Raw genomic sequence first — 14,526 nt, 5'->3', positions numbered from 1 at the left:
TTCAGGTCTCTTACTACATGGAGGAAAGTTAGTGTCTAAATTCAAATAACTGGAAGAAGTTATCAGACCTTCAGGACTAAATCGTGAGGCAAACAAGGAAAGGGTCTCTAAACTGCAAAGAGTGTACAAACTCAGTTGGTTGCGATATAATAAGAAAAACTTATATACCTAAAGGCAAAATTAAGACATTACAACACCGTAATCCAGTCTGAGTCACTATATGCATCTGAATCGCAGGTCATTGGGGGCGGATAATTGAATAAACATGTAGAAAAGCAAGAAAGAAGAGTTTTAAGGATAATTTTTGGACCAGTCTGCAAAGGGGAATTCTGGATAATACCAGCACTCTGAGAAAATATCAGACGCATTTAGAGAAGGACGTTTTAAAATTCACGGACATATTCTTACAATGAGTAACCAGAGATTGACCAGAAGGTTTCGGAACCTTCTCCGATCAATGAAAGTTAAAAAAACAACTCTCTGTTCGAAAATGGAAAATAACTTCAGAAAATGGGCATCACAGATCACATTGTGTTAGACAGATCTAAGATCAGACAATCACCGCTTTACACACCATCAAAGCGCTACCAGTAATGAAATCTGGTCAGAAGGTCGCAAGAAAAGCCACAACGAGAATATGAATAGATTTGGGGAGAAAACAGCAATGATATGAACTAAATATCAATCGCGATCCTTTGTCGGGCATAACGAAGAAATAATAATAATAATAATAATAACAGCGAGTTTTTGGGTTTTTGTATGGGACTCACAACAGTCTGTTTGCATTAGGGAGAGTGTGGGTTTGAGCTCCACCGCCGGCAGCCCTGAAAATAGTTTTCCACGGTATCTCATTTCCACGCCGCGAAATGCTTCTCCTCAATCAAGGCCACCGTCGCTTCCTTCCCATTCCTATTTCTATCCTGTTTCATTGTCGCCACGTGAACTATCTGTGTCGTTGCGATATAATAATAATAATAATAATAATAATAATAATAATAATAATAATAATAATAATAATAATAATAATAATAATAGGTATAAAAAGCCAGAGCTGGCGCAGGGTCAAGATGGCGGCTATACACGGGCTATTGCTGAAGCGTACCAAATCTAATTTAAGATACTCATTGAAATCTCTTGCACAGGCCTCTTGTGCGGTCACTATCACCTCATTGTTATCGATACTTAAGAAGTACATCTGGTACGATGTTTCCGAGTGAGAACACACTGTGAAGATTTAGTGGTACATTTTCTACCTCTCCAGTTAACGAACAGAGGTCGTCTAGATTTCTGGGTTATCTTGCTAGGAAAGTTGAATTCCTAGATGGTAAAGACGAAGATGTTGTCCTTTTAACGGATGGGTTATAAGGCCATGCTGAAGGTATTTCCCTGTGTACTGTTGTAGCACTTAGAGCAATTAAAGGCACAATTACCCCAAGTGACAGCACCAAAGGTCTGACCATGCACCAAAGGCACGGTTCAGATACATGGAAACGTGCTAGACAGAGACAAATAAAAGGAAAGAAAAGGCACTTACCATGAGAAAAAACAGAGCCCCCAAAGGAGCGGATAAAGTACCCCTGGTCATATCAAATTATCACCCCTTAAAGGAAAACACCAACCTCTTGGGGAACAAAGATATTTAATCAGCAAAATTAAGAAATTAAACAAATAGAAACAAATATCCTCGCTGGAAAAATAAAATTAAAAATTAAAAATTTAAACTCAAACCAAAACCCTACGGTCGACCGTTAACAAAGAAATGACTTATTTAGTTTTTAAAGGACTTAGTAAGACTATGTACATTTAAGAAACACCTCATCAACTCATAAGGTTTCTTACAACCAAAAGGTTTCTTTGACCAGTACCAAAGTTTTTCAAAACACATTTCAACCTTGAAAGACAACCTTGACAGAAACAGTTTTTTTTTAAATATTGATACTGAAAACCTTGTTTTGGATGTATCCAACCGAGCCCCTACAAGGATGGGTAGGTATTACGTACACTTTTCTCAAAATAAAATAATAATAATAATAATAAATAATAAGCTCCGCGACACCGGGGGAAAAATCAGCAGAAGGAAAAATTAAAATCCCAAAGAAAAATAAAAGGGACCGAGGTAATCCACACACAAGGCAGAATTCATCACGGGCACATCAAATACAAATCATCAATCCCATCACAACAACATCAACAACCTTAGCATTCCCATGGCAACGACCAACAATAGGTCAAGGGAAGGAAGGGGCCAATCACAGGCCGCAAAACAACAATAGGAGAAACTCACGAAGGACAATAGAAAACCGGGCGCAGAAAATTACCCAAATACCAATAAAAGAAGAAAATAATTAATTTAATTTAAAAATTAAAATAAATCAGAGAAGCAAGAAAAGTAAAGGGAACCGAGACAGAATGTACACGTAACGCTTACATCCTTGGACCGGCTCGCTTGTTAAATTATTCCAGTTAAATAATAGCCTTTTACCACAAAACGTTTAGGCCTAGAAAGCCATTAATAAACATCAAGTTTCCAGATTACGTTTTCGATGAATGCAAAACAAATTCGTTCACATAGCACGCAAGCCCCAAAGTTAGCAGACGTAATTACACATGCTATAAGTTCCAATTAACAAGCCAAAAATTTGAAATTCCACAAGGCAAGACTTAGTTTTTAGGTGACGCAAATTACTTCGTGTCGCACACACTTTCTTCACATAGGGAAATTTTCAGGTCTTTCACAATAAATCAGTAAAAGTTTAGTTGGAACAACACTTACAGTTTCATCCAGATGAAGTTGTGAGGTCGGCTTCGGTAGTATATTCTACTTACATATTTTGAAGAAATGCATAACATACAATTTCCAGGCGAGGAATTTTAAACCAAAACAACTTGCAGTTTTTCACCAGGGCAAAGCCCTACGTATGTAACCTTAACCAGGCTCGAACATCAAACAGCAATGGCGTCTTCCCGAGATTCCGCAGTGCACGGCCACAGCGATCACACGTACACAGAGGGTAAGCGCCTGAGTGGGAACGTAGTTCGCGAGGTAGTACATACCTACGCCACTAGAGTGCAGGAGAATACAGTAAGGCACAGACAGGACGTGCATACGGTCGGCTGGACAACAAATAACCTTTTCAGCGGCGAAGTTTCCAGCAATAAGTTTTGAAAATAAGAAATAACGAAGCGGCGAACCACTTTTAAGAACACAGTTTTTCCACAGCCATGTGGCTAGTTCAAAAATATTTACCGGGAGGGAAAAATTGTTACGCAGGTAACAGTCTCCCTCCCCGAAACTTGACATGTCCAGCACATGTTTACCATCATAAGGCGGTGGACTTGAAGCAAACTAAGTTTTAGGTAGAATAGTCCGAATGTGAAAATGACCACCAATCGCCAGCCTCAGTTTATGCACCACCGGCAGAACGAGTCCAACAGTCACTAAGAACCCAAACACATGTTATTTAAATTAAAGAAACAGTACAGTTCACTTAGACGACACCAAATGTCTAGCCACTTTCAATTATAATGAAGTTCCATGCACCAAACTGTGCAACACACAAGTCGCAGGCAAATAATTAATGGTCCAGATCACAGGGAATACTTATTCTCTAGATTTCTTGCTAAACTTCAATGTGAACAATTAACTTCCGCAAGTTCGTATGCGTCATCTGATCGAAGGTAACGCTGCCCTGTGGTACATACACACCTTTAGGAAAAGTTCATAAATGTTTGCTTTTAGAACATTAGACCTTCTAGGTCTTAACTGCACTCGATCACATACTTAGACTTAAATCACTACCTGTTTGTGAAATTTGTAATTTTATAGGACTTGCGTTAGATAAGAAACGCCTTCATTTGGTTTCCACCCTTTGGTTTGGATGGTAACGACTACCCCAAAAAGTAAACGCCCAGAAAAGGAAGGGAAGAGAGAAAACAACATTGGTGAGCGTAAAACACAATCACAAAGTCCAACCGGAAAATACTTAACCTAACCTTAAACTAGCTTAACATGACTTAAGATTACGGTATGGCACAGGAACAGAATACAATAAGTATTTAAACAATCCATACCAAGATACCAACTTACTTAACATTTAAGGTATCATGCCAACAAAATATATGGCCAAGGATATAATTTTCAAAAACCTAGGAAACCAAGATAGATATCTCCACAAAACACCTTTCAATACATACAACCAACCCTACCAGGATGGCTACACAAAACGTCACCATAGACAAACTGAAACCAGGAGGCAAACGTTACATAGGAAAAAACTTACAGACAAGCACCAACTCAAGGGTGCTGAATGATTCCCATCAGAGAAATGCTACGAGAAACTCCCGACCATACATAATATAACGAAACCAAGACCCAGACCAAGGAAAAGAATGTTGAAAAACGTTACACAGAACTACAAGTTAATTAAGCATACAACCGCCTTTTAGTTTAATTCAAACGGAATAGAACCACCAATCAGTGAGCCAATTAACAAGACATAAACCCTTTAAGTACATGACCAAGGTCAAGAAATAAATTTAGCAATAAATCAATTTTAATTTCCACGTATACATTCCATGCAAAACCCAAGTAAACAAGAAACAGGATAGGATATAGTTAACCCTTTTTTATTAACATCAAGAGAACTTCCAGAAACAGGATACTAGGTAAGGATCAAAATTCATGGGTTACAGTAAATAATTACTCAAAACAAGATAAACGCAGAGGCTGCAGTTGGAGACTTCAAGATCTTTCAGATGGAGGGTACGCGTATAGTTGGTCATCAGCAACGAGCCAAAAACAACACCAAGCAAAGAGTAATAGGAGGGTAGCAGAGGTTATGAAACACAAACTTTAACACCATGATGAATCGGGACATAAATTGGCCGAAAGGAAATAGGAGTGTTACCCAATCTAACATCATATTTCTCACAATTTTACTACACATACAAACATATACCTTAACAATGGGCGACTCAATCAATTAAAAGGTTCAATAAAGCACCTCAAGTTAAGCCAACACCATTGAATATGGGAGCACAGATCTGACAAGATTCCCTACCGGCTATCCACAAGAAATCTCGGATAAACCCGGACTAGAAATAAGTGATATCCGTAGACTCACACTGTGGCCACACAGTCACAGGTACCTCACCAAATATAGTACAAGGTAAATAAGATATGAAAGGTAGGTCACGAACCAAGTAGCTGGAAAACACTCCAAATAACAGAGAAATAAGAACCACAACTAAACAACCACATCACCAGATAGTGGGAATGTTTCAATGCCGCCTATGAAGCACCAGCTGATCCCATACTCAACTGGCGCACCGTAGGACGACAAGATGATAAACCGGCAGCCAAGGTTTTCAAACACTCCAGAAGGAAAAGGACCAATAGGCTGGCAGGTTATTTCGAGAAGAACTTTATAGTACAGGATAATTGCATGATGACGTCAGATTACTAGGGTATGCAGAGAATTAAAATCAAAAGAACAGACCAGGACATACAGAAATCACACATTATATGTAAGCCGAAAAGACACATCTACAGAGAGTTGTAAATCCAAGCCAGAGTTTATTTCCCAATCTACCGGGACACAGGGTAAATTAAAGGCGACACCGCCATACCGAAGCGCCATAACAAGTAACCAATACTACTCGACAACAATACAACCAAAATGGACCACAACGGACATGCGTTAACTAAAAAGGGAGGAAAACAGCAACTACCCTCAACAACATGTCGTGAAGCCATCATTCCACCTCACCAAATAAACATAAAACCAAACCACGGTACCGTTTACAACTTTACTAAGTCAGGACCGAAACCAATACCTACTAGGCACGACAGGAGACCGCACTCCTCAGGTTCAGGAACCATTAGTGCAATACGTGAAAAACACCACAATAACAAATAGACTGGGCAGGACGACATGGAGCTACTAATCGTTTAAATAACATACTACAAGAATAATACACCACATTAGAGACTAAAACCAGGGAAGTAAGGACTTCAGAAGAGCTTAGAATTAATACCACTTGCAAGCAGAAATACAATAAGAAACCACCTAGTTAACCGCCACTACCAGGAAGGAAACCCAAAGAAAAATTTACCAAATTAGGTTAGCCGGGGCAGGATTTTTCTCGCCAGAAAACCATCGGTACAAGAATGATTAGGAATAGATAACTCAGTAAACGGAGAATTCACAACAGATAACAGAAATGCCCCAGAGAAGGACATCAGAGCACTCGCAATCTAGGAAATCGTGTCGCCAGAAGTTGGAGACAGAAAACAGTGAAGACTGTGAAGTCCATGCCGTAAAGACAAACAGCTAACCACCACCAATTCCGTACGACAGAGTTCCGCCATTGCCAATACCCACAGGCAAAACAAAACATACCCAACAGGACCTAATACCGGGTATATCCAGATCCTAGTCATTTTACACCAACAAAATAACCAAAAGATAATTCGTTTCAATAAATGCACACCAAACAAAACCACAATTGGCACAGATAACCGAAATATTACCCGCAAGGAATCAGATAACAAGAACTAGGAACAAAAACTAGAACAGGGCAAGATAAATAGGGGTTAGGAGACAAACAGCTTTCCTACCGGATTAACAACAACGCACAGAGCAGAAATTGCCTACAATTTTCCAAATGAGTACCAAACCAAGGCAACAGCAGTACAAGAGCCAATAAATAAATTTATGATCAAAATTTTGGAAACGTAAATGATCAGGATATAATCGAATTATGATAGACGGAGTGACCTGCACCCAGACCAAAGGAGTAGTTAGATATTAACAATTAAGAAATTGGGTACCAATAGAGCAAGAGAAAATACACACGCTTCTCGCAAACCACAATTACCTTTTCAAAATACAATATTTAGAACAAGTACACGCTAGAAGGTACTACATGGTCATGCCAAGAATCACCGGAGGCGTGAACGCAGCAGATAAGGTACCAAAGCTTAAACACGTGGTAAAAATTCGCACCCAACTAAGCAACCATGTTTGACAGGACAAGAATTTAAGTACAATAAGCAATACCGAAAACTCCTCAAAATAAATACAGTACACGAGAAAAGGGAGAAAAATATTACATGATTAAATTCACACTAGACCAGAATAATTACATAATAACCCACGGAGACCTATCAAATTTGCTCACTGAAAAGTAGCTCTCATCCGCATATCCAAACATGCGTTAACCTGTTTTTAACTGGGACAAATGAACCCGTCTAATCCTCTTGGCGATGGGGTCACTCACCAGTACCGACACCGGAGATAAAAACTGTAAAATAGTACAGGGACCATGATACCGAGGAGCAAGTTTGGCAGAAAATTTGTTAATAGCCTTGTTAATGGGATAGGTCTTGACAAAAACTTGATCTCCAACCTTCAGCCTAGGTGACTTTCTACCCTTGTTATACTTAACCCTGCCTTTCTCATAGGATACAGACAACTTCTTCTTGGCTTCATCCCAGATTTTCTGAACGTCATTTGGTTTAGACAAGTCTGGAAGAAGATCATCAATGCCCAGAACATTGGATATAGGGGAGTACGGGGTGTAGCAGAACATAAGTGACATGGGAGTTTTACCATGAGTTTCGTGTGTGGCAGAATTGAAGGCATGAGCCAACCAGTGCAGGCAAGAGTCCCACTTGGATTGGTTATTGTGATGATATGCAATTAGAGCAGATTTGAGGTTCCGGTTCATTCTCTCGGCGTAAGAAGGGTTAGGATAGTATGGGGTAGTGGTGACATGGGAAATGCTCAACTCAAAAAGGTACTTCTTAAACAAGTGACCAGTGAAAACACTGGCATTGTCAGAAACCAGAAACTTGGGGGGACCGAAGGATGCGAAGATAGAATTAAGGCAACTTATAGTCGTACGAACAGTCTTAGATCTAGTGGGGAAAATCCAAGAGAATCTAGAAAACGCATCAATAGCAACAAAGATATGAGTGTTTCCCAAGGTAGAGTGAGGGAGCGGACCTACGAAATCGATGAATAACCGTTCCATAGGGCGAGAGGCTTGTGAAGAAGATAATAGACCTACACGGTTGTTCAAACTAGGTTTGCTGATAGAACAAATTTTACAGGACCTAATCATGTTTCGGATATCACCATCCATTCTTTTCCAAACGAAGAACTGTCTAATTTTCTGCCTAGTTTTAAAGGTACCTAAATGGCCACCAATGGGACAAGAGTGATAGTACTTGAAGATGATTGGCACTAAAACCTTGGGAACAACAATTTTGAAATTAGCGTCCCTTCGACCTTTACAGCATAAGACACCCTGCACTAGACCACAATTCCATCACTAATTTTGTCGATGATTTCTCTCAAATCAGGATCAGCCTTTTGATGATCTGCATACTCATGGTACAACAAAGGTAGATCCGAAAGAATGGCACCCACACTAGCAACATTAGTTTCATCATTTTCTTCAACCTTAGATTTTTCATCAAGACCAAAACTCCCGTCAAACATCCTACTAAGGCTGTCAGCGATGACATTTTCCGACCCCCTAATATGCTTTACTTGAAAACTGAAGGCTGAGATCCTAAGCGCCCATCTAGTGATTCTGCCCGTTCTTTTGGGACGGTTCAAGGCCCAAGACAGAGCCTGAATATCTGTTTGTAGATCGAAATTTACATGTTCAATGAAAGGTCTGAATTTTTCAAGAGCAAACAGCACGGCCAAACATTCTAATTCATAGATGGAGTACTTACTCTCCAGATCATTGAGGATCCTAGACACATAGGCAACCGGTCTACGACCATCCTCATATTCCTGTAAGAGTACACCAGAAACTGCTTTTCCAGAGGCATCGGTTTGTACAATAAAACGTTTACTAAAGTCGGGTATAGCCAACACAGGAGCATTGGACAAGGCAAGCTTCAGGGTCTCAAAGGCTTCTTGCTGGGAGGGGCCCCAGATGAACTTGACATCCTTACGTCTGAGATGATTTAGAGGAGCTGCTATCTCAGCAAAATTTGGAATGAACTTCCTGAAGAAGTTCACCATGCCCACGAACCGTGCGATGCCTTTGACATCTTTAGGGGGTTGAAAGTCCCTAATAGACTGAGTCCTAGAGTGGTCGATGGAGACACCGTCAGAGGAAACCACATGTCCGAGGAAAGACATACTCGGCTTAGCAAACGCTACCTTAGACAACTTAACAGTTAGTCCAGCTTTTCTCAAGCGATCCAGGACTTCTCTAATGTGTTCGACATGTTCTTCAAAGGAATTTGAGAATATTACGAGGTCGTCAAGGTAATGAAGGACGAACTTGAACTTAATACCTGAGAGTATCGAATCTAACAGCCTCGTAAGAACGGCCGCACCACAAGAGATTCCGAACGGGAGCCTCAGAAATTCGTAAAGGTTCCAATCAGTAATGAAAGCTGTCAGTGGAATGGATGACTTAGATAATGGGACTTGGTAATACGCCTGATTGAGATCTAACACAGTGAAAAACTTGGCCCCTGAGAACCACCCAAAACAAGTGTGCAAATCCGGTAAAGGGATTGATTGCAAGATGATCTTGCGGTTCAAAGCCCTGTAGTCAATTACAACATCTTAGGTGGTGAAAGACGGTAAGGAGGAGATCTAACAGGGGTGTTATCAGATAGCTCAATCTGATACTCAAGAACATCAGTAACTCCTAACTTGCTAGTGAACACATCGGGAAATTGGTGGCACAAGTCACGCACACAATTAGCTTGCTGATAATCCAAATGACTAAGATCCAACTGATCTATTTCGTTGTTCTCCCTAGGTAGCGGCCTACCTACACAAGAAACACTGAAGGTACCCAAAGGAGCATCAATAATATCAAATTTACAATTTGGGGAAAATTTAAAGTGAAATTTTCTAGCCTGGAGGTCCAAATTAAACCAGTTCTTGATAAGAAGTCCGTACCTAAAATCATACTACACGCTAGCTTTGGAGTTACCAAGCAAAGAACCTTCCAAGTAAAATTACCAATACGCAATTTCACATCAACGGGCCCTAAAATTTTCATATTATGCTTATTAGCCTTGACACATGCAACATTGACCTTCTTCAACTCAGGCAGTTTACAAGGGGACCTCATATCATCATACCAATTAGCATCAATTAAGATGACGACGCTACCTGAGTCCATAAGAGCAACAATGGTTTCATTATTCAGTTCCACTTTCGCGAAGGTACTTTTAGACTCAACCATAGCAGAAATCTTATTGCATTCCCGCGGGCAAATAACCTTTTCAGAATCCACGTAAAATTCTGGCGCAAGCGATTCACCAGAATTACCAAGTCTTAGTCATTGACTACGTTTTCGGAACGAAGTAGGGCAGTTATTTTTAAGGTGCTGCCTCGAGCCACACAAATAACAACAAGGACCAGAGCCACGCTTGACTGAGGGGCAAGCATTCCTAAGGTGATCACGTGACCCGCAATTATAACATTTTTTAAGAGACCCACTATCCCTAGTTTGAGGCGAAACAGGGTTGACAGTAGGAGGAGGGTGGCAGATAGGTCTTGCAGCATCCCCGTGCTTTACATCTTCAGCAAAGGTACACGCAGCTTCTAATTCAAGAAAATTAGTCGGACTCTTCGTGAGGGAGAGGTAGGATCGATAGGCAGGGGAAATACCTTTCAGAATACGGGCCACCATTTCCTCTTCTGGCACCGAAATTCTAAATACCTTGCAATAAAACTGCAAGTCTAGTACATAATTTAAAAGATTTTCATGGAGCAATTGAGTCCGAAAGCAATACTGAGGAATCAAACTTTGCAATGCTAATGAAGGAATAAATTTAGACAATACAAGTTCATGAAATTCCACAATCGTTAAATTATTTGAAATTGCTTCAGAGATTTCACGTTTCAAAATTCCCTCACAATGAGAGAATAGGGCTCGGAAAATTCCTAAGTCACCAACAGAATACACACTACCCGACTCTGTCATTTCTACCAGGAACCTCAGAAACCTGGTACTTTCTTCAATAGAATTGACGGAGAAATTTTTAACTCCGTTGAAAAGATCCTTTAGTGAAGAGTGAGAAGGAGCACAATTTAAACGGGCTAACAGATTTTCAAGAACAGGGGAGACTGCACAACATGAAGCTTAATTATTAAGTGAGGCATCAGCATGACTAGAAGCATAGTTAGAATTAGGAAATGAGGTTTCCCTCTCAACAACCGATATATTCTCCATATCCTTACTTGCTAGCATTATGTCTAGTTCAGCAGAAATACTAGAAGCAATGGTTAACAGCTTAGTACTTTCAGAAACAAGACTAGGTTGGGGACACATAGTAATCAAATCTTGGATGCGACCTAAATAATGCCACACCCTAGCCTTAAGTCTGTTAATCTGCCCCTTAGTGGGGGAAGTTTCAATGAATTCTTGCCTGACAATCTCAATTTCAGTAAGGGAATCTGTAATTATATTTAAGGACTCACCAAAGTTGCAGCACATCTTTACAGAATCTAAATTAATAGGAACCTGGACATGCGATGTCAGCAAGGCAGCGCACTCAGCAACAGTGTTAGCAGGATTGATACCCCTGATAGTGAGCTCATAAACTAGCTCTGATTTCCTGAGTTGGTATGGGAACAGCACATCCCTCGCCATAGTTGATGTACATGAAACAATAAATTAAAAAAAATTAATCCAAATAAAAGCGTTCCTTTCAGAGTAAGATACTTTACAAGTGTCAGTTTTTACACTCTTTGAATCCTCAAATAATTTAAAGTTCCCCCATGACCAGGTTTTTTAAAGGGACAATGCAAAAAACCCAGGTGGTTGGCACTAACAAAATAGATAAGCTTACTGAAAGGGAGATAAAGCATATAGTACACAGTGCAAAATAAATTTAATGAGGATACAACAGACCTACGGGTAGATCCAAGCAAGAGGCACACAAATCAATTAACCAGAGCTCTGCTGCCACGAACTGTAGCACTTAGAGCAATTAAAGGCACAATTACCCCAAGTGACAGCACAAAGGTCTGACCATGCACCAAAGGCACGGTTCAGATACATGGAAACGTGCTAGACAAAGACAAATAAAAGGAAAGAAAAGGCACTTACCATGTGAAAAAACAGAGCCCCCAAAGGAGCGGATAAAGTACCCCTGGTCATATCAAAGTATCACCCCTTAAAGGAAAACACCAACCTCTTGGGGAACAAAGATATTTAATCAGCAAAATTAAGAAATTAAACAAATAGAAACAAATATCCTCGCTGGAAAAATAAAATTAAAAATTAAAAATTTAAACTCAAACCAAAACCCTACGGTCGACCGTTAACAAAGAAATGAATTATTTAGTTTTTAAAGGACTTAGTAAGACTATGTACATTTAAGAAACACCTCATCAACTCATAAGGTTTCTTACAACCAAAAGGTTTCTTTGACCAGTACCAAAGTTTTTCAAACAACATTTCAATCATGAAAGACAACCTTGACAGAAACATTTTTTTTAAAAATATTGATACCGAAAACCTTGTTTTGGATGTATCCAACCGAGCCCCTACAAGGATGGGTAGGTATTACGTACACTTTTCTCAAAATAAAATAATAATAATAATAAATAATAAGCTCCGCGACACCGGGGGAAAAATCAGCAGAAGGAAAAATTAAAATCCCAAAGAAAAATAAAAGGGACCGAGGTAATCCACACACAAGGCAGAATTCATCACGGGCACATCAAATACAAATCATCAATCCCATCACAACAACGTCAACAACCTTAGCATTCCCATGGCAACGACCAACAATAGGTCAAGGGAAGGAAGGGGCCAATCACAGGCCGCAAAACAACAATAGGAGAAACTCACGAAGGACAATAGAAAACCGGGCGCAGAAAATTACCCAAATACCAATAAAAGAAGAAAATAATTAATTTAATTTAAAAATTAAAATAAATCAGAGAAGCAAGAAAAGTAAAGGGAACCGAGACAGAATGTACACGTAACGCCTACATCCTTGGACCGGCTCGCTTGTTAAATTATTCCAGTTAAATAATAGCCTTTTACCACAAAACTTTTAGGCCTAGAAAGCCATTAATAAACATCAAGTTTCCAAATTACGTTTTCGATGAATGCAAAACAAATTCGTTCACATAGCACGCAAGCCCCAAAGTTAGCAGACGTAATTACACATGCTATAAGTTCCAATTAACAAGCCAAAAATTTGAAATTCCACAAGGCAAGACTTAGTTTTTAGGTGACGCAAATTACTTCGTGTCGCACACACTTTCTTCACATAGGGAAATTTTCCGGTCTTTCACAATAAATCAGTAAAAGTTTAGTTGGAACAACACTTACAGTTTCATCCAGATGAAGTTGTGAGGTCGGCTTCAGTAGTATATTCTACTTACATATTTTGAAGAAATGTATAACATACAATTTCCGGGCGAGGAATTTTAAACCAAAACAACTTGCAGTTTTTCACCAGGGCAAAGCCCTACGTATGTAACCTTAACCAGGCTCGATCATCAAACAGCAATGGCGTCTTCCCGAGATTCCGCAGTGCACGGCCACAGCGATCACACGTACACAGAGGGTAAGCGCCTGAGTGGGAACGTAGTTCGCGAGGTAGTACATACCTACGCCACTAGAGTGCAGGAGAATACAGTAAGGCACAGACAGGACGTGCATACGGTCGGCTGGACAACAAATAACCTTTTCAGCGGCGAAGTTTCCAGCAATAAGTTTTGAAAATAAGAAATAACGAAGCGGCGAACCACTTTTAAGAACAGTTTTTCCACAGCCATGTGGCTAGTTCAAAAATATTTACCGGGAGGGAAAAATTGTTACGCAGGTAACACTGTACTTAGCTTAAATTCCAATTATTTACATGTAGCCAATATTCTGCGCGTTAAATACTTTCATTTTCACTTTGTAAAGTAGTGATTTTGAGGTTAAAGAAGATATGACTTAGGATATTTGGTGTTATTGCTGATAATAATTCAATCAATAAAAATGCTATTTCCATCTGAACTGAAAATTAAATATGATCATCCCAAACAAAGTGTGACAGAGGGACCTCTGTATCTTATTTTTGTTAGTGTGCATATTTTAAAATGTGTAAGAAATTATTGGCTTAATCAGAAGGGATAAATAATGAGATTTCTACAGTTTAGTGACAATGTTCCAGAAGGAATACCTGCTCTGGAATCCATGAATTTTGTTGTTGGGGATGATGCTTAGATGAGCACAACGAAAATTGTACTTCCTGTGTTATTATACATAGGAGGTTCTACGGCATCACTCACTCACTGCTGATCTGCATTTAGGGCAGTCGCCCAGGTGGCAGATTCCCTATCTGTTGTTTTCCTAGCCTTTTCTTAAATGATCACAAAGAAATTGGAAAATTATTGGACATCTCCCTTGGTAAGATATTCCGATCACTAACTCCCCTTCCTATAAACGAATATTTTCCTGAATTTGTCCTCTTGAACTGCAACTTTATCTTCATATTGTGATCTTTCCTACTTTTCAAGACACCACTCA

Source organism: Anabrus simplex, chromosome 3 (assembly GCF_040414725.1).
Source record: "Anabrus simplex isolate iqAnaSimp1 chromosome 3, ASM4041472v1, whole genome shotgun sequence".
NCBI lineage: Eukaryota > Metazoa > Arthropoda > Insecta > Orthoptera > Tettigoniidae > Anabrus > Anabrus simplex.
The sequence above is the reverse complement of the archived record's forward strand: the minus strand, read 5'-3'. Positions refer to the sequence as shown.